At 40.3% G+C, this 22,433-nt stretch overlaps 1 protein-coding gene and 1 pseudogene across 2 annotated transcripts in view; both read right to left on the reverse strand.

Annotated features, from left to right (window-relative positions):
* The window catches only part of NRIP1 (nuclear receptor interacting protein 1), a 115,058-nt gene that overhangs the window by 21,650 nt on the left and 70,975 nt on the right, over positions 1-22,433 (reverse strand). The window lies entirely within an intron of this gene.
* Positions 6,214-8,507, reverse strand: LOC307094318 (large ribosomal subunit protein eL18-like; annotated as a pseudogene). The gene has a single exon. The product of its transcript is annotated as a large ribosomal subunit protein eL18-like (transcript).

The raw sequence follows: 22,433 nt of genomic DNA on the forward strand, positions 1-22,433 counted from the left end.
AGAGCAATGGAGTGATTGGTTCATTTGGTGAGTAAGAGGCTCATCCAAAAACCCTATTAGGGTCTTCTGAATTCTAGGCTTTCCTCTTATAGTAAACTAGAGGCCTGGTGCACGATATTCATGCACTGGGGGGGGGGGGGGGAGGAGGGTGTCCCTCAGCCCAGCCTGTACCCTCTCCAATCTGCCTCTCGAAATCTGGGACTGCTGGCTCCTAACCACTCGCCTGCCTGCCTGATCGCCCCTAACCACCTCTGCCTGCCTGATTGCTCCTAACTGCTCCCCTACTGGCCTGATCACCCCTAACCGCCTCTGCCTCGCCCCACACCCAGGACCCAGGATTCCCTCCCTCTGGCTGGCCGCAGGCACCAGGACCTGGGCTGGCCTCAGCCGCAGAGGACCATGGGCGGGCGGCTTTGCCTGGGCCGCAGCTGCAAGTGCCGGGACCGTGGGGCAGTGGCTTGTCCCTCTCCCGGGCCGCAGCCTGGCTGGTCCCCATTCCTCTCTCCCCAGTGTTGAGTGTCAGAGCTGTGACAGTGTGATGACCATTTGCATATTAGCTCTTTATTACATAGGATTATATAGGATTGCCACAGACTATGACAAAAGTGAATTTGGAAACATTTGATAAGGCAAATGTTTTTGCAGCACTTTGAGAATTTTGGATTACTTTCCCTACTTCTCTATTGTTTTAAGTCTCTTGTGTTTTTTTTTTATTAGAAAAGTCACAAAGCTCAGTGGTTAAAAGAACAAAACAGTCTTTGGATTCCTGACTCTGCAATTCATCAGTGGGTGATTTGGTCAAATTACCTATCCGCCTGAAACTCAGTTTCTTTAGCTGTAAAATAGGGATCAAATAGTATCTAGCTCACAAAGCTGTTGTAGTAAATGTAGTATGTGTATAAAACAGCATAACACCTGGCATTTTCCAAGTGTACATTTAATGTTAACTGTGCTATTACTAGTGGATAAAGTACCAGACCAAAGGATTTTAGGATTTTTTCTCAAAAAAAAGGAAAAAGGAAAAAAAATCCCTTCTCTTGCCAGTCACTTCACATGAAGTTCCTTGAGAGGTGGGACTGTCTTTTGCATTTGTATCTCCATCCCTGAGAGCTAAGAGGCATTCAAAATTATCTGTTGAATGCTTTAACCTTTTGCACTCGGATGTCGAGTGTGACTCGACACGGTTAGCATTAGAATAAAGGAATCGAGAAAAAAGCAAGCGAGTGCAAAGGGTTAATATATTCTCTATATATCCTAAACATCTAAATACTTCGGATCTGCAAAATAACTCAATAACCTAGCTATTAATTTTTTAATTTTGTAAAACATGTTTACTTAAACCAAAGAATAATTTCATGTACAAAGGACACCTATCATTTTTCTTCCTCCCTACAACTCTTTCTTAAAGAACCTGTTCCCAGTCCATAGCCACAGGGGAATGGACCAACTCTTGAGAACCGGACTACAATGGACCAAATTCATTTCCTCTCTTAGGATTTGAAATTCAAAGAAACTGAAAGTCTTCATTTTTGGGCTGCTTTAACGAGGCTACATCTCACAGATAAGTATACAGAAGAGTCAGTATGTTGAAAGAATGAAGTAGTCACATACAGAGAAGCAGAGATGGAGAAGGAAAAGGGAAGAGAGAGAAGAGACAGCAAAGATTTGCTAAATAGTTTTCCAGTTTCAAGGAAATGCAATGCACTCCTATCATTGGATTCCCAAAGAGCCTACTGTATGTCTCTAGTAAACACCCCCCTGCTTGAGCTTTGTTGAGTGGGCTTCTGTTCTGTGCAATTATAGCATCCTGTTTAATCCACAATCCTAAAGACTCTACAAATATCAATATGCCTCCTACATAATCTCTACCTCATGTATCTCCAATTTTCAAATAGGGAAAGCTAATGACACAAAGAAGTAAGAAAGATGTCCATGGTCATACTTAGAGTTTGTAGGTGCAGAGCTGATAACAGCATTTCAGGTTTCTTATTCCCAGGAGCCTAAATTAACCAATAAACCAGCTGCCTCCCTTGATGGAACTAGAGTATGCCAATTATCCAAACTGTGTAGAAAACATTGACCAAAACAGGAGTTAATTGGACATTGGTTGTTTTAATTTCATAATCAGCTCTTTCCCTGAAATACCCTGGGAGTGAATAACATATCTTTTGCAGGAATGGGAAGGAGGCCAGGACAGGCCATCTGGATGAACATATCTTTTTGTCAAGTTATCCCTGCAGCTGCGTGAAACTTACTGATGTTGAAGAACTTCACAGTTAAGTTTTATCATTTCCTTCTACTGTATTAAAAGTATTTATTTATTTACTTTTATTCTATTAAATTTAGAAGTATGTAAATTTTTATCTTCGTATTAGCCAAACAATTTAACTGATTCTGAAATTACTCACGAACTTTTATATTCTATATGTGTGCACATGGGCAGAGGAAACTGAAATTCTCTGATATTAAAAATGATTTCTCATATTAAAAAAAGAAATTAATATAGACAATAGCCACTAGAAAGGAAATAAAGGCTCATTATTCTTTTCACATAAAAAGAAAACAAAATATTGGTTTTCCTCTCAATCAAGGAAAAAAGGAACCATGAAAAAGCACAGGTGGCCTATTTTCTTGTCCACTCCTGACTTCTCTAACATTATAAATTTGCTAAGATGACAACAAATCTAGACTATTAAGTTCAAGAGCACTTCCTAAGACCTCAGTGTCAGATTCACACCCATCAAATAGGTTCAAATCATGACTCTAATCACACCACTAGCCCAAGGCAATAAATAGTCAAGAGCTGCTCTGATACTTAAGCATGCATTCCCCCTCACCATTCCTTCTCTCTTCTGCCTTGCCTCACCTTTCCTCTCTCAAATGATTTACTCTCTCCTCTTTCTCTCCACCTTTTAATTCTCAAGTCATAAATTAATTCTACTCACGAATCTGCTGGAATTCAGAACTACAAAGGCTCCTGATGCTGATATAAAGGCCGCATGTCCTATGTTGCGAATTGTGTAAAGGGTGGATTATGAATACTTAATAATGCAAGAATTAACGCTCAATTGTAGTTCAAACTAGAGTTGTCCAAGCCTTAGATTACAAGCCTTGAACAAGGTTGAAGACCGTGAAAATGAATAGATGGAACAAAGTCCAGCTTAGTAGGAATGCTTTGACCTAATACATAAGCAAGGTATTATGCCTATTAATTTGAAGAGGATGAAGGTCCATAAAGGGAACTACAGCAGGAATCAGACAAGAGGGAATGAAATTTTAAGGGAGGGCTTCCAGTCAAGACGGCAGCTTAGGTAAACACGGTACTCGCTGCCTCCCACAACCACATCAAAATTTATAACTAGAAGACAGAGCAACCATCATTCAGAACACCTGAAATCTAGCTTAACGGAAGTCCTACAATTAGGTAATTAAAAAAGAAGCTGGTAGAAGGGGCAGAGAGGTAGGGTAGAATCAAGAAACCTGCTGGTCCCACACCCACGTGCGGCAGTTTAAACTCAGGAGAAATACCTTGGCTGTGGAGGTTTCCCTGAGGAGTGAGACATCCCTGCCCCACACTAGGGGCCCCAGCCCAGGGATCCAGTGCCAGGAAGAGAAGTCCTCACAACTTCTGGATGTAAAAACCAGTAGGAATTGTGGCTATCTGCAGACTGCGTTGTAGCTCATGCTGGGTGGCACCAGGCAGGGCAAAAGCGGAAGCTGACTTTGCACCTCCTGAGAGGCCACAGAGCCAGTGTACCTGGTGGTCAGCTTTACAACCCTATCACTTTCATGAGAGGTGGACTCAGTGAACACCAAAGGCCCACTGAAGCAAGTCCTGCTGCATAGGTTGGCTCTTGCACAGCAGCTCTTCTACTGTAGTCGCAGTTTAATCTTGCAACTGATTGGCCTGGGGGGTTAATCCCTCCTAGTGATGCCAACATCAATCAAGGCTCAACTACAATAGGAGAGTGCACACAGTTCACACAGGGGTGCACCTGGAATGCCCAGTTCAGGTGACTGGGGAGGCTGAGCCACTGGGCCCTACAAGACACCTACTATACAAGGCCACTCTATCAATTCCAGGAAACATAGCAGATCTACCTAATTCATATAAACACATACAGGGAAGCAGCCAACATGCAGACACAATCAAATATGTCACAAATAAAAGAACAGGAGAAATCTCCAGAAAAAGAACTAAATGAAATGGAAGCAAGCAAACTACTAGATACAGAGTTCAAAACAATGGTTTAAAGGATGCTCAAAGAACTTAGTGAGAACTTCAAGAAACTTAATGAGAACATCAACAACATAAAAAAAGACCAGCCAGAAATGAGTGATACACTAACTGAAATAAAGAATAATTTGCAGAGGATCAACAGTAGACTAGAGGATGCCAAGAATCAAATCAAGAATTTGGAATATAAGAATGCAAAACGCACCCAATCCGAACAGCAAAAAGAAGAAGAAGAAAAAAAAAAGAATCCAAAAATATGAAGATAACTTTGTAAACAGCCTCTTTGATAACTTTAAGTGTACCAAAATTTGCATCATGGGGATGCCGGAAGTAGAAGAGAAGGAGCAAGAACTTGAAAACTTATTTGAAAAAACTAATGACAGAAAACTTCCCTTACCTGGTGAAAGAAATAGAAATACAAATCCAGAAAGCAGAGTACCAAAAAAGATTAACACAAAGAGGCCCACACCAAGACACATCATAATTAAAACGCCAAAGGGGCCCTAGCCAGTTTGGCTCAGTGAGCGTCAGCCTGCAGACTGAAGGGTCCCAGGTTCAATTCCAGTCAAGGGCACATGCCTGGGTTGTGGGATCGATCCCCAGTAGGGGGCGTGCAGGAGGTAGCTGGTCAATGATTCTCTCATCATTGATGTTTGTATCTCTCCCTTTCTCTCTGAAACCAATCCTATCTAATAAAAGAGTAATATGCAAATTGACTGTAACTGCACTACACCCACCAGCCAATCAGGAGCGAGTATGCAAATTAACCCAACCAAGATGGCTACAGCCACGGAGAGAGCAGGAGGCTTGAGTTGACCCCAGCAATGGAGGAAGCCAAGCTTTCTGCCCGCTCTGGCCTGCCTTGGCCTCCGCTCAAGGCTACAAAGTTTCAATTATAGAAGATAAATAAATCCAAAAAAAATGGCAGCAGCCACAGAGCTGGAGAGAGCAGGAGGATAGGGTTGCCCCTGGCGATGGAGGAAGCCAAGTATCCACAGCCCTGGCCTGCCTTGGCCTCCGCTTAAGGCTACAAAGTTTCAATTATAGAAGATAAATAAATCCCAGATACCAGGGCCTCCGCTTGGGTCGCCGGGGGGCATAGCCGGCCTGCAAACCACCACAGGCCCCTCGACCAGGCCATCCCACGCCCCAAGGGAACCCCCACCCTGATCCGGGACACCCTTCAGGGCAAACCAGCTGGCCCCCACCCGTACATCAGGCCTCTATCCTATCTAATAAACGAATAATATGCAAATTGACCATCACTCCAACACACAAGATGGCTGCCTCCATGTGGTCAAAGATGACTGCCCCCATGTGGACACAAGATGGCCGCCACAAGATGGCCAGCAGGGGAGGGTAGTTGGGAGGGACCAGGTATGCAAGGGAGGGCAGTTGTGGGCGATCAGGCCAGCAGGGGAGGGCAGTTGGGAGGGACCAGGCCTGCAAGGGAGGGCAGTTAGGGGTGATCAAGCCTGCAGGGGCGGGAAGTTAGGGTGATCAGGTTGGCAGAGGAGGGAAGTTGGGAGCGACCGGGCCTGCAGGGAAGGGCAGTTAGGGAGGACCCAGGCCTGCAAGGAAGAGCAGTTGGGGGGGGACCAGGCCTGCAGGGGAGGGCAGTTAGGGGTGACCAGGCCTGCAGGGGAGGGCAGTTAGGGGCAAACAGGCTGGCAGGGGAGCAGTTAGGCATCAATCAGGCTGGCAGGGGAGTGGTTAGGAGGTGATCAGGCTGGCAGGCAGAAGCGGAGGCCCTGGTATCTGGGATTTATCTTCTATAATTGAAACTTTGTAGCCTTGAGCAGAGGCTAAGGCAGGCCAGAACGGGGGGGAAAGCTTGGCTTCCTCCAGGCAGGGAGCAGTTGGGAGCCAGCAGTCCTTGATTGTGAGAGGGATGTCTGACTGCCCGTTTAGGCCCAATCCTACCTGACCGGGCCTAAACGGGCAGTCGGACATTCCTTGAGGGGTCCCAGATTGGAGAGGGTGCAGGCTGGGCTGAGGGACACCCCTTGCCCCCGTGCACGAATTTCGTGCACTGGGCCTCTAGTGTATGTGTGTGTGTGTGTGTGTGTGTGTGTGTGTGTGTGTGTGTATCTAGATAGATAGATAGATAGATAGATAGATGCTAAAGGTTAAAGACAAAGAGAGAAAAGCAGTTAGTTACCTACAAGGGAGCACCCATACAACTGTCAGATGATTTCTAAACAGAAACTTTGCAGGCCATAAAAGAGTGGCAATAAATATTCAAAGTGATGAAAAGCAAAGACCTACAACAAAGATTATCCAGAAAAGTTATCATTTAGAATTGAAGGTCAGAGAAAGAACTTCAGAAAAGGAATTCACCACCACCAAACTGGAATTACATGAAATGTTAAAGGGTTTTTTTTAAGAAGAAAAAAAAAGGTAAAAAACATATAAACAATACAACGGCAATAAATACACATCTATCAATAATTGAATCTAGAAATCAAAATAAACGAACAAGCAGAACAGAAACAGACTCATAGATACAGAGAACATTTGGATGGTTGCCTGATGGGAGGGCGGTTGGGAGGATGGGTAAAAAAGGTGAAGGGATTCAGAAGCACGAATTAGTAGTTATAGTCATTGGGGTATAAAGTACAGCATAGGGAATATAGTCAATAATATTCTAGTTACTATGCATGGGGTCAGAAGGGTATAAGATTTTTGGGGATGATAACTTAATAAGTTTCATAATGTCTAATCACTGGGGTATACATCTGAAACTAATATAATATTGTATGTCAACTGCAATTGTAAAAATAAAAAGTAATGATAAAAAAATTTCAGGGAGACACTGGTATTCAAGCTATATGTGTAAATAATTCTGAAAAATGCATTTCCTAGCACAAAGTATGGATGGGTTATACTGAAGTTGGCAAGCAAATAAAGACCAAATAGTTCTTGCTCAGAGGGCTAGATAGCAAAATATTAGATCAGAAGATTGTGATTCCACTACCTCTATCATCTCTAGCAAAATATGCCCCTAATTCCAATGGCAAATGGGCATGGCATCTAACAGTGAGCAGCATCACACTATTACACTGCTTGTAGTCAAAGTTCATTAGTGAAGCTGAGTGGGGCTACCCTGGGTCAGTTAAGGCCAGGTTATACCTAAGATCTCCAAGTGCTTCTTTTGTTTCCTTTGCTGCTGTAAACTATTTGGTTTCTATCTGTCTCCAATTCTTCTGAAATAAACTATAGCAGCTCCTGATTCTAGATTATAGCCTTGGCCCAAAATGTTTTGATAATAATTGTCCAAAGGAAGGAGTCAGGAGTAACAATTAGTCCATGGTGGAATAAGTAAGACAAAATAGGCACAAGGTTGCACTGCTACAGTTCTACAATTGCGTCTCTCTCAAATCCTTTCCAACTATCACGTAAAATGCCTCTTTCTATTAAGAGGACCTGGGTGGCATCAACAGCAGTAAGATGATTAATCTACCCATGTGGACCAACTCCTGGAACTCTTGGACTATGAGATATATTGAAGAAAGAAAAAAGTGACCATGTGTTATTATCTTTTTGTGCCTCAATTCACTCATTTAAAAGCAGAAGTTTCAACATGATCTATTGTAATTCCCCAGGCTCTAATTATTTTAGCTCCTTATTTTAAAGTTCTTTTTCTTTCTTTCTTTCTTTTCAGTATCCAAAACCTTTTTAATAACATGATAGGATTTAGGGTTAGTTTTTGTAGCCGAGGCTGGCCCGGCGGCCTCTTGCATGCTCAAACTTCCGGCCTTAGGATCGCACGTAGGGTTTGGGAGGGGGGGGGGGGGGGGGCTCCCGGGGCCTTGCCGAAATGCCTGCACACCTCTCCGCCCTTGCGAGGACCAGAAAGCACGACAGTGCCACAGCCCTTGGGGGGAGTCCAGGGCCAGCTGGTCGAAGGTGAGAATCTGGCCCCGAGCCTTGAGGATATGGCTCCAGGCACGGCTGCTCACACGAAGGGCACACACCTTCAGTTTGGGCACCTCCTGGATTCTCACGTCATCAGTTAGTCCCTATAACCAGGGCGGTTTTGGCCTCCCGGCCAGGAAGCTTCACCTTTCGGATTATCCGGGAAAGGGACAGAGGCGGCCGGTTGGTGCGACTCAGGAACAACCTCTGCAGCACCCCTTGGGTGAAAGTGGAGCTGGTCGCTCCGGCCAGAAACCTGTACAGCTGGACCAGCAGCCTTAGGTGATGTCCTGGCTCTTGGGCTCCTTGGGCCGAACCTTTCGGTCTCTGTCGTGCGGATGTCGACTCCCATGATGGGCCTTCCGCTCCACCAGGTCCGGAAAGAGAGAACCTTTAAAGTCCTTCTTGAGAATCTTAGTGCAGCTAAGCCTAATCATTGTTTTCTTTCTCTTCTTGATCTTTCAGGACTGATGCTCCTTTCTGGGGGTAAGAATGTATTCTCACTCTAGAAATAAAATGCCTGTTTTTCATCTTCCTTTTTACCTCAAAAGGGAGACTTTTATAAGTGTCACTCCAATTTCTTGCAGTTAAAAGATAATTATCATGGATATCAAAAGGAAATAAAAATATAGTTCATCTTTGAACAACATGGGTTTGAAATGCATGCATCCACTTACAGGCAGAGTTTTTTTAATAAATATTAGTGTGGAACCTCTGCATTCCTGGATTTTGCATCTGCAGATTCCAATCACTGAGGATGGAAAACAGTATTTTTGATCCCTGGAATTCACAGATGCGGAGGGCTGACTATGCCTTGATCTATGTTATTTTATAAAAGGGATGTGAGCATCTATGGATTTTGGTATATGCAGGGCTTAAGGGGGGGGGGGGTGTGTGTCCTGAAATGAATCCCTCATAGATACTGAGGGACTATAGATACATTTTTGAATAGTTAAAAGTTATACTCAGATTTTCAACAACATGGGGGTACCCCTAACCCTCACATTGTTCAAGGGTCAAATATACCTGCATAAATGATACCACATTTTTGAAAAGTGAATAGAATAAATTAATATACTCTTCTAAGAGAAAGAAGAAATCAGAGAAAACATGGTGCTCATTATTCCATTTACTTTTTCCACAACATTCTTACAGTCCACATAAGGTGACAAAGATTTGACAAACTACTCCCAATATTAAAGTGGAAGATTACTAAGAATTTTGTCTGTTTACAGTTGAGATGGTAAAAAGCCTCATCCAGGATTAAAAAAAGTCTTTTATGTAAGATTTTTTTTTCTTCTTCTCTACTTCTCTGGTCAATGTTTTCTATTCTGAATATGTTGTCACAGTACCTAAAGGAACTCAGCTATTTGAATATATATATATATATATATATATATATATATATATATATATATATATATATATATATTAGAGAGGAAAAGGAAGGGAGTGAATCACTGATTGGCTGCCTCCTATACCACCCGCCCCCCAGTGGGTACTGAGCCCACAACCTGAAATAAATCATGGCTGCTTCTGATTCTAGATTACAGCACACAACCTGGACATGTGCCCTGACTGAGAATCCAAACATGATCTCCTGGTTCATAGGTAGACGTTCAACCACTGACTTACACTGGCCAGAGAGAATTCAGCCAATTTTGGAAATAAATTACAGAGCCAAGGATATCACTTAAACAATTTAACCTACAAATTCAGCTTGAGTGAGTTTTGTGGTTTATAGATACATTTGTAGAAATAGTTGATAAGTTTCTATAATCCATTTATATAAAAATACCAAAGTTTCAAAATCAAAAACAGCATTTCCCAGAAAAAGTCTTAACTGTAAACATGGATTTACTAAAACATAAGTATCAAAGTTGATTTTCCATATGTCTGCCCCATTCCAAAAATGTTTGTACACTACAGACATAGTCTCAGAAGAGTGACACAAAGGACAAAACTTGAATATACTAAAAAATCTTAAATGCATTAAGCAAAGCCCCCAAATTTGACAACATTTTTGTTAGTAGCATAAACACTATGAAGCAGTTCTGTCTAACAATCAAATGGAAGAAAACAATTATATACTAAAACTTGCATATTGAAACAAAACTAAGTAAATATATACTTTGAGTCTCTAATTTTAAATATAATAAAGAAAAGGGTCATCAGATATTATTCAAATTTTATTAATAAAATTATGAATGAGAAGGGATAATAATGCCTGTTTTTCATCTTCCTTTCCCTTCCTACATCTGTTCAATAATCAGTTTTTAGTTATTAAAAAAAATTCCAGCAGAACAAAACACTTGTTCAACTGCAGAGGGTTATCTCTGTATTTTGCAGTGTCAACTGCTTACACATCTGTGATAGTGGTGATGTGTCTGGGACAAAAGATGATTGGTGAAGTAACCAAATAAAATAGACCAGAGAAGAAGATTAAAAATGGCAGTGGAGTAAGTGGATGCTGCACAGACATGCTCCCAGGACCAAACTGGAACAACAATTAAAATACCAAAAACAAACAAACATCCTGAATAATCAACTGAAGATGAGCTGGAAAGAACCCTGATAACCAAGGATGGAAAGTGGAAACCCCATAGAGACTGACAGGAAGGGTGGAGGTGCGAAAGGGCTGGCTGTGCTCAGACAGCAGCTGAAGTTCCGGAGAGATATCTCAGCTCTGGGGGATTGCCACAGAGAACTCTGGGGTCTAAAACCCTAAATGGGGCACCCCAGCAGAGAACACCAGAACTGACAAAGGTGACCACATAACATCTGGCTGTGAAAAGCAGCTAAAGAGCCAACACACAAAATTTTGTATGCAGCCATTCACCTTGGGCTCTGGTAGGGGTAAGACAGAGTGGACTGGAGCTGTGAGAGCAAAGGCAAGAGTTGGGGGGTCTGGGGTGGGAGTTCAGAAAGCAGACACCCCAGTTTCTGGTGCTGAGTCATTCCTTCAGGCTGCAGAGGACATCTTTATCAGGCAGACCTTTGCTATCAAGGCGGTTTTTGCCTAGGAAGAAGACGATTACCCCACCTTATTGGAAAACACAGTGCCCCACTCTGTGGAGTTTCTGAGGCCCATTAAGAGACTGAGAATGACAATTAGCCTCCAGGGAAAAGCAACTGCCCCACCCTGTTGGAAAACCTATTGCCCCACCAGTGGACAATTGCCTGAGGCTACACAAGACTGAATCTAATCAATCTGCAGGCAGAAGCAGTTTCTAGAGGCTTTGAGTCTTTACCTGATCTGATTAGTCAGAAACAGCATTTGACACTATTCTGCACTAGAAATTGTGAGCTTAGCAGGTCTACTATGCAGTCACAAACCGAAACAGGCAGCCAAAATGGGGAGCCAAAAAACAACAACCACAAATGAAAGAAAAAAGAGAAAATAAATGAAATGGAGATAAGAAATTTGCTCAGAATAATGATAGCAAAGATGCTCAACAGCATGAGAAAAGATATAACAACTATGAAGAATGACAGAGCACTAATGAAGAACACAGCTGAAGGAATACACAGCAGATTAGGGGAAGTCAAGGATCACATCAGTGAGTTAGAAGACTGGATAGAAAAAAATCATACAATCACAGTTCCAAAAAGAAAAAACAATTAAAAAACAGGAGCACAGCTTAAGTAATCTGTGGGACAACATGAAAGGTAACAATCCTACATAATAAAATGGTAATATATCAATTACCATCACTCCGCTACGCCCACGATTGGGCCAGCAGGAGGCGCAGGGGGCGGGACTCAGGGTGGCCGGGGTAGCTGATTGGGCCAGCAGGACGCTGAGCTCGGGCGCCACTGGCGCCGCGAGCTCAGCGTCTGTACCATGGCTGCCAGAGGCTTTCGGAAGGCCTGGGGCACCGGAGGACAGCCGGCCAGCTCCCCCGTGATCAAAGGCCAAAGCGGGGGACCTGGCCGGCTGTCTGCTCCGGCGCAAGGCCTTTCGAAAGCCTCCGCAGCGCCGGAGGCTTTCGGAAGGCCTGGGGCACCGGAGGACAGCCAGCCCGCTGGTGCACCAGGTGCATGATTAAATCATGCACTGGGCCTCTAGTAATCACATAATAGGAGAGCCAGAAGTAGAAGAAAGTGATCAAGGAGTAGAGAATGTGTTTGAAGAAATAATGGCAAAAATTTCCCCAAACCTGGTGAAGGAAAAAGTCACATAAGTATAGGAGGCATAGAGTCTCAAGCAAAAAGAACCCAAATAGGCCCATGCCCAGACACATCATAATTAAAATGCCAAAAATTAAGAGAAATAAAGAATCTTAAAGGTAGCAAGAGAAAAGGAACGTGTTACCTACAAAGGAACCCCAATAACTCTATAGGCCATAAGTGAATGGCATGAAGCATTCAAGGGAATGGGAAGCAAGGATCTGAAACCAAAATTACTATATCCAGTAAGGCTATCATTTAAAATAAATGGTGCAAAAGAAAAGTCTAAAGGAGTTTATCACTACCAAACCAGCAATGCAAGAAATGCTAAAGGGCCTGCTGTAATGAGAAAAAGTAGAGAAACATAGGCATACAGAATTAAAATGGCAATAAATAAGTACCTATCAATAATATCCTTAAATGTAAATGGATTAAATGTTCCATTAAAAAAAACATAGGGTAGTTGAATGAATATAAAAACATGACACAAATAAATAATGTCCACAAGAGACCCACCTCAGAACAAACGATTCACACAGGATGAGAGTGAAGGAATGCAAAAATTTTTTCCATGCAAATGGAAAAGAAAAAACAAACAAACTGGGATAGCAATACTCAAATCTGACAAAATAGACTTCAAAATAAAGGCCATCACAAGAGATAAGGAAAGTCACTACATAATACTAACGGACTTGATCCAACAAGAGGATATAACCCTGGTAAACATATATGTACCCAATACAGGAGATGGATTTAGTTGACATTTATAGAAAATTACAACTCAAAGCTTCAGAATATACATTCTTCTCATGTGCACATGGGTCATTCATAAAGATAGACCACATGTTAGGACAGAAAAAAGGCTCTACAAGTTCAAGAATATTGAAACTTTATCAAGCATCTACTCAGAACACAATGGAATAAAATTAGAAGTCAACTACAGTAAAAACACCCCAAAACATTCAAACCCATGGAGGTTAAATAGTGTGTTATTAAACAATGAATGGGATACCAATGAGAACAAGAAAGAAGTAAAAAACATCCTGGACACAAATGGAAATGAACACACACCAACCCAAAATCTGGGACACAGCAAAAGCAGTCCTGAGAGGGAAGTTCATAGCACTACAGGCCTACCTCAAAAAACAAGAAAATTAATAATAAATTATTTAGCCCTACAATTTAAGAATTAGAAAGAGTACAACAATAAAAGTCCAGAGGAAGCAGAAGAAGGATATAATAAAGATGGGAGCAGAAATAAATGATAGAGACTAAAAAAAAAAAAAAAATCAATGAAACCAAGAGTTGGTTCTTTGAAAAGATACACAAGATTGATGAACTGTTAGCCAGACTCTTGAAGAAAAAAAGAGAGGAACCAAATAAATAAAGTCAGAAACAAAAGTGGTGAAGTAACCACAGAAATACAAAGGATTGTAAGAAAATACTATGAACAACTATATGCCAACAAGCTGGACAATGTGAATGAAATGGACAAATTCAATCTCTCAAATCTGAATCAGGAAGAATTAGAAAACCTGAATAGGTCAATAACAACTGATGAAATTGAAACAGTAATAAAAAACCTCCCAGCAAACAAAAGCCCTGGTCCGAATGGCTTCACAGAGGTGTTTTACCAAACATTCAAAGAACTAACACCTAGTCTCCACAAACTAGTCCAAAAATTCCAAGAGGAAGGAACACTTCCAAGCTCTTTGTATGAGACCAGCAATATCCAAATTCCAAAAACCAGATAAAGACACTAAAAAGAAAGAAAATTATAGGCCAATATCCCTGATGAACACAGATGCTAAAATCCTTAACAAAATATTAGCAAATCGGATCCAGCAATATATTAAATAGGTTATACACCATGATCAAGTGGGATTTATTCCAGGGTTGCAAGGCTGATACAATATTCACAAATCAAATAATGCGATAAATCACATTAACAAATTGAAAGACAAAAATCACATAATCATATCAACAGAAATAGAAAAAGCATTTGACCAAATCCAACCCCCTTTTTTAGTAAGAACTCTCAGCAAAGGTGGAATAGAGGGATCATATCTCAACATAATAAAGGCCATATATGACAAACCCACAAGGATCATCATATACAATAGGCAAAAGTTAAAACCATTTCCCCTAAGAACAGGAACAAGAGAGGGATGTCTGCTTTAATCATTCTTTTTCAACATAGTACTGGATTGTACAGCAATCAGACAAGAAAGAGAAATAAAAGGAATCCAAATTAGAAAGGAGGAAGTAAAACTCTCATTCTTTGCAGATGACACAATGTACATAGAAAACCCTAAAGACGCCACCAAAAAAACCACTAGATTTAATAAATGAATTTGGCAATGTAGCAGGATACAAAATCAACACCCAAAAATTGATGGCTCTTTTGTACACCAATAATGAATTCTCAGAAAGAGAAACTAAACAAACAACCCAATTTACTATTGCAACAAAAATTAAGATACTTAGGAATAAACTTAACCAAGGAGGAAAAAGACTTGTACTCAGAAAACTACAGGATGTAAACCAGTTAACTGCCATGCATCTAAAACGGAAATGCTGCTTGTGTCTACAGATACTTATGGTGTAAAAGGGTTAAAAAGAGGTAGAGGAAGAGTTAAACAAGTGGAAAAATATTCCATGTTCATGGATTGGTAGAATTAACATAATTAAAATGTCCCTACTACCCAAAGCAATCTACAGATCCAATGCAATCCCTATAAAATACCAATGGCATATTTCACAGATCTAGAACAAATACTCCAAAAATTTATATGGAACCAAAAAAGAGCCCAAATAGCCACAGCAATCTTGAGAAAGAAGAACAAAGTTGGAGGAATAACAATACCAGATATCAAGTTATCCTACAAAGCCACTGTATTCAAAACAGCCTGGTACTGGCATAAGAACAGGCATATAGATCAATGGAACAGAACAGAGAACCCAGATATTGACCCAAGCCATCATGCTCAATTAATATTTGACAAAGAAGATAGAGCATACAATGCAGTCAAGACAATCTCTTCAATAAATGATGTTGGGAAAACTGGACAGATACCTGAAAAAAAATGATACTAGACCACAAACTTACACAACACACAATTGAATAAAGTCAAAATGGATAAAATGTAGTCATGAAACCATAAAAATCCTAGAAGAAACTAGAAGATTATAAAATCTCAGACAACTCACATAGCAGTAGGTTTACAGATACATTTCCTAGGGCAAAGGAAACTAAGGAGAAAATAAACAAATTGGACTACATCAAAATAAAAGCTTATGCACAGCAAAAGAAAACACCATCAAAATGAAAAGCTAGCCCACCCTATGGGAGAACAAATTAGTCAATGATACATCTGATAAAGGGTTAATATCCAAAATATATAAGGAATTCATACAACTTAATAAAAGGAAGACGAACAATCCAAGTAAAAAATGGGCAAAGCACCTAAACAGACACTTCTCCAAACTGAACATATACTAGTAGATGGCCAAGACACATGAAAAAATGCCCAGTGTCTCATCATTAGAGAGATGCAAATTAAAACAACAAGGAGTATCATCTCACACCTGTCAGAATGGCTACCAACAACAAATCAACAAATGTCAAGTGCTGGTGAGGACGTGGAGAAAAGGGAAACTTTGGTACACTGCTGGTGGGAATGCAGACTGGTGCAGCCATTATGGACAACAGTATGGAGTTTCCTCTAAAAATTAAATATGGAACTGCCATTTGACCTAGTGATCCCACTTCTAGGAACATATCCTAAGAATCCCAAAATACAAATCAGAAAGAATGTATGCACCTCTATGTTTATAGCAGTGCAATTTATTTTTATGAAAGGCAATTATATTTACTTCTACAGAAGGGTACGCATGCACATGGTCTGGGAACACTAGCACACTGAGCAGGCAGTCTGCTCGGGCTTTTATTCCTGATGCAGGTGATCTGTCCCTCACTTTTTTTTTTTTTTTTTTTTGTACCTCACTCTGGATTGGAAGAGCTTAGGCTCACAATCCTGGGCGATTGGCAATTTTACAGGAAAGGGTTGACCTTTGCTATTTCAAAATGGCGGCTCGCAGGGGAGCTGCAAGTTATGTGGGCCAAAATGGCAGCTGCCTAACCTCCCTTCTTTGACAGAAAATATTGTTATTTAACTCTTTTCTTCAAACTCAGCTAATATTTGTTGACTTTCACGCTCTGCAGTGTCTAGCAGAAAATTATTTTGCTGTTTGGTCAATGTAGTTTCAATTAACCTTTGGATAGACCTGTCATACCTGGGATGGTATAATATCCCATTACTTTAACTCTTAACCCAATTATCAAAGAGGTGAATGTGGATACCACCATTCCATTCCGTTCTCCGAACCACCGCTCTAGTGAATTGGTGAAAGGATCTTCAATTTCAGGATTCGCAGCTGACTCATTAGCTAGAGTTGTTAATCTCTATAGGTCCTTAGTGATGGTTCATCTGGAGCTGTGATATCAGGAATGAAGGTACAACACTGGCCCCCAACATTACATATACTCCTCCTTTTCTGCCAGAATCATATCCAAGGCCAATCAGTTCTCCCAGGTCATTCTGCTCGTTGCATCTAATTGCTCAGTTATTCCCTTGATAGCATCTTTAGTGTAACTGACAAACCTTTGCTGATTATAATAAGTAGTTTATTCAATCTACATTCTTATTAATAGTTGACCACCAGAACAGGACAGACTCAAATCCTGGTGCTATTTGATTCCCAGTATTAAACTCATTTGGCACTTCTTCTGGAACCCCAATGGGATCTGTGTAAATACAGGGATCAAAGGAACCCCCTGGATTCTCTTCTTCCTAGTCTGTCTGTCCATTGAAAAGGTTTACAATATGCAAAAGTGGAAGGGATAGCCAATTGTATCAGAGCACAAGTTCTGCTCCAACTGCTGGGTAAGGGCGCAAAGTAATGGTCCTCCAAAATATCACCAGACATCAGCACAGGGTATCGATAGTACAGTCTCTGAGGATATTCTGCCATTTATGCATCCAGATAAATTTCCCATGAACTCCGAGTACTGTTCCCCCTCTACTTTGAGAGGCAGGAGGTATAGTTTACATTGGAGGACGGGGCCGGATCGTTTTGGGGGGGGGGGGGGTCCTTGCTCTTTACCTCTGTTGAATGGGAACAGCAGGGAGAGAGTCTTACAGGAAGTGTTTTCCTAGGTGATTTCCTCCTGGTACAAGGCAAGCACACATTCCATCCCGTTACTGTCTGAGGTCCATCCGAATAGAAACGGGACCACTTGGGCCTCTAGCCTTCCTGCCAGGCAAGCGTAACAGTTGCTTTTATTTAGGGCGCGTACAGAATATTTAATCCATTCCACCCAGGCTTTGTTTCCTTATATCCATCTTCTATGTGCATGGTGGTAGCAGTGGCCTAGGGCAGTGGTCGGCAAACTCATTAGTTAATAGAGCCACATATCAAGAGTACAACGATTGAAATTTCTTTTGAGAGCCAAATTTTTTAAACTTAAACTTCTTCTAACGCCACTTCTTCAAAATAGACTCACCCAGGCCATGGTATTTTGTGGAAGAGCCACACTCAAGGGGCCAAAGAGCCGCATGTGGCTCGCGAGCCGCAGTTTGCCGACCACGGGCCTAGGGGATCTTATCCTATGACATCTACTCCTAGATTTAGTCCTAGCCAATCTTTTGGCCTAAAGGTTGATATCCAAGTCATTCAAGTTATCTATAACCAATAACTTAACTGGGTAAGCATGATCCAGATTGTAGACATTTCCCCAGCCCATACTGTAAGCTCCTGCAATTTTCCAGATCCCTAAAGCAAATAGAACCCAGTACATGATAGTTATTAAGACAGCTCACAGTTTATAGAGCCCTAAAGTTATTTTCAACAAGTCAAAACGTTTTTAAGAGACAAAAAAACAAATGTGTTAAGTGGACATTTTTTGTACCCTAATTCAAACAAACCAATAATATGAAGAAGTTCAATTGCTGGGTGGACAAAAAATTGATAAACACACAACCCAGAGGTTTCCTGCAAACATCTGGTAAGAAGAATTCAATAAGTAATCATAGGTTTATACAGCTATGGATAATTATGCAACGTGGTCACATGAATGGTCTTCAGGATCTTTCTGCATTAATTGTCTCCATTAATAAAAATAAAAAATAAAATCAAACAAACAAATAAATAAAATTGAGTCCAGTATCAACAACAAAATCAGAAATGAAGAACTGGACTTCATAAACTATTTCCCTGCACTGGCTACTCAAAGAACTTGTCACCCCTCCAATTCACCATCCGCCAATCTCAGAAATTTAAAATGAAGAAAGTCCAAGAGTCTGATTTTCCATGGTTCACTTAAAAAAAATAAACTTCTTTACACCTTCCAACTAGCTGTATAATAAAAAATTTAATCCAGTTTTCATTTCTCAAAGATACCATGAGCTTCAAAAGTAATAACAATCTGTCTGTCTCATCTATTAGCTCTGTGACTCTGGGTCAATCTGCCTGAACTCAGTTTAACACATATGATACCATCTTATCTAATGGGACAGTTATGATGATTAAACAATGCATACAGAATACCCAACAGAGCAAGTCAAGAAATGTTAATATACTTTCCCCTTTGTGTGCTGCTTATATCTCTAGTAAACACTGATGATAATTACATAATTGTTTTAATAGTTTTATATTAATTAGGCAAAATCTACTATTTCCAAAATCAAATAGTATAATGAAAACTAAAATAAGTAGTATAATGTTTTGCATACACAAATATTTTAAACAATTTTTAAAATAATACCATATACCAAGTATCTGGTATTTTTAATTCCTAACAGAAGTTGAAATCTCAAGCAGAACCATATGTTACATATTTTACAATAACCTGATATGTCAAGTTACATGATTCTGCTTAGTCGCAGCAGGCCTTTTGATTCCATTGCTCCACTGTCCCACTGTTTATACGATCATCCATTAAAAGCAAACTACTACATTTTTATGCTATACAACAAGAGCTTCCTTGAGTACTACCTGACTTTTTAAATTTTCATTTAACTAGAAGAAATAAAACAGTTAGTTTATCAAAAGGTATCAGCCTTATTAGTGATAAGACAGGAATCAACTTTAATATCACTATATAAGTATGATTTTTTTTAAAAACCCGAAAATTCAAATTTTAAAAGTATTTTCAAATGATCTTTGCTTTTTATAGTGAAAATATTGTTGACAGTATGAATGCTCCATAACAAGGTACTATGAAGAAAATAATTTAGAAGATACCTAAAAAGTGGATAATATATTGCAGCTAAGAGTTTGAGCTTTGAATCTTACTTTGGATATTAATTTTTCTGAGATTCTGAGGATATTATCTATTTAATAGGGCTCTCCAAAAGATCTAAAAAAATAAAATAAAACATGCAAAACACAAAGCATTGTGGCTGGTATCCTCTAAGTACTCATAAGTGGAAGCAGAATCTATAGCAAATAAATTGTATTTTTCCCTCCAAAGGGAAAAAAAACAACCAAAAACAATAAAAAACAAACACTAAACTACAATAAGTCCTCACTTAACTTTGTCAATGGGTTCTTGAAAATTGTGACTTCAGGCAAAAATGACATAGAATGAAGCCAATTTGACCATAGGCTAACTGATACAAACAAGAGTTAAGTTCCTACAGTATATTTCTGGTCACAAAAACATCACCAAACTTCTAAATAAAGACCTAAAACACTTCAAATATTAGACATCAAAATAAATGTGTTATACATACATTTAACAAATATGAATAAAATAACCATGAGAATTATTTATTCAGAGTGGTGGGTGGCCGAAGCAACTCAGGACAGCAGGCAGAAACCCACCCTGGACAGGATGCCATTCCATTCAAGGGTGCATTCACACCCACACCACACTCACTCAGATGGGACAATGTAGATGCTCATTCACCTCATGTAAACAGCTTTGGGGCGTGAGAGGAAACCAGTCCCCAGAGAAAACCCAGGCAGACAGGGGGAGAACATGCAAACTCCACAGAGACAATGGCCCCAAATGATAATAATCAGTTTTGTTACCCTCATTAACACTATAATAAAATGATGAACTAAATGACACTATTTAAGGACCTGCTACATGTTTTGTATTTTTTTAGTACTATGAAAAATAACCCAAAACTGTACCAACACAGAGTAGTACAAGTAACAATAAAAAGCCAAGGGTTAAGATTACTCCAATTTTATATAAATTAAACAGTAGTACTACACACATAGCTTCTTAGACAAACAAATAGCAAGTCTAAATCACATTCATGCAAACAAATCCTATATAATAAAAGCCTAATATGCTAAATGTCTGGTGGTCCATTCAACCAATCAAAGCGTAATATGCTAATGATATGCTAAGGCCGCTCAACCACCTGCTATGACATGCACTGACCACCAGGGGGCAGAAGCTCCAACAGGTTAGCTTGCTGCTGGGGTCCGGCTGATCGGGACTGAGTGAGATGGGCCAGATATGCCCTGGAGGCCTCCTGTCGTCCCTCCCCCGCTGGCCAACCTCCCATGTCCCTCTCCGGCCCTGATCATGCACCGGTGGGGTCCCTCGGCCTGGCCTGCGCTCTCTTGCAATCTGGGCTGAGAGACCCCCCCATCTCCCCAAGTGCACTAGTTTCGTGCACTGAGCCTCTAGTATACTACGTAAAAGGACCCATTAGATATGAGGAAATCACAACATACAACCCCAAATGGTAGCTGTATAGGCTGGCCTGATGTGCGATGTCAACAGCTTCCATCAAATCATCAAATAATTACTTGAACCCCAAAATATTAACAAATGTTGCAGGTTTTTAAGATTCTTAAAAATCTTTAAAGCTATAAATGATTTAAAAGTATTACTATTTCCACATGTTCCAGTGCTCTGGGAGGCTGGTAAATTTCATTTTGTAAGAATTTTAATATTCCATGAACATGGAGGAAAAAGAATTCTTATACAGGTAAACCTAAACCAATGCCTGTAATAGCTTAAGAAATTACATCAAATAAGACTTAGAAACTCAATGATTGCAGTGATGACTTTTTATATAACACTGACAACTGTTGTGATAACTGGTTTTGCTGTGTGTGTGTGTGTTTTCTACTGTACTAGTTTCCTAATTGACCCCCTCCCACTACATTCTCCACACTGCAGCCAATGCTCTTTGTAAAAGGTAAATCCCTTCAGCTGAAAACCTGTAATAGATTCCTATTTCACTTAAAATAAAGTCTGAATTACTTTCTATGAGTTGCAAGGCCCAGCATAATCTGGCTGCAGTAAATGTAAACAATCTTATTTCAAGTCATTTAGTCCCTTGCTCATTACACTACTCAGGTAGTCCAACAGAAACATAATGAGAGCTACAAATGTAATTTTAAAACTTTTAGCAGTGATATTAAAAAAAATAGATTACTTTGAATGTATTTTATTTAACCCAATATATTTCATCCAAAATATTAGAGTATCAATATAAAGTCAATACAAAATTCTTAAAATATTGTCATGCTTTTTGTCATACTAAGTCTTCTAAGTTGGTGTGTATTTTTCACTTAGAGCACATCTCAATTCAGACAAAGCACATGTGGCTCCAGGCTGCGGTGCTGGATTCCACAGCCAAGCTCTTTGCAGCCTGCCAGCCTACATAAGATGGTTCCCTCTTCCTGGAAGGCTCTTCCTTTCCTTTGGCTGCTCCTGTGCCTCCTTCCCCAACTCAGCTTAAATGTCACCTCCCAATGGCCTTTGTAAATGAGTCTTTCCGTTTCCATTTTTCCCCTCTAGCAGAGTACTACCTAAAAGATAACAGTTGTTTTAGGACTTCTTTCATTCTATTTTTTTTTTTTTTTTTTTTACTTTTTAAATATATTTTTGATTGACTTCAGAGAGAAAGGGAGTGGGAGAGATAGAAACATCAATGATGAGAATCAATGATTGGCTGCCTCCTGCACGCCCCCTACTAGGGATCAAGCCCGAAACCTGGGCATGTTCTCTTGCCTGGAATCAAACCAGGGGCCCTTCAGTCCGCAGATTGACTGACGCTTTATTCACTAAGCCAAA

Source organism: Cnephaeus nilssonii (genome assembly GCF_951640355.1).
Source record: "Cnephaeus nilssonii genome assembly, chromosome: 3".
Taxonomy (NCBI): Eukaryota; Metazoa; Chordata; class Mammalia; order Chiroptera; family Vespertilionidae; genus Cnephaeus; species Cnephaeus nilssonii.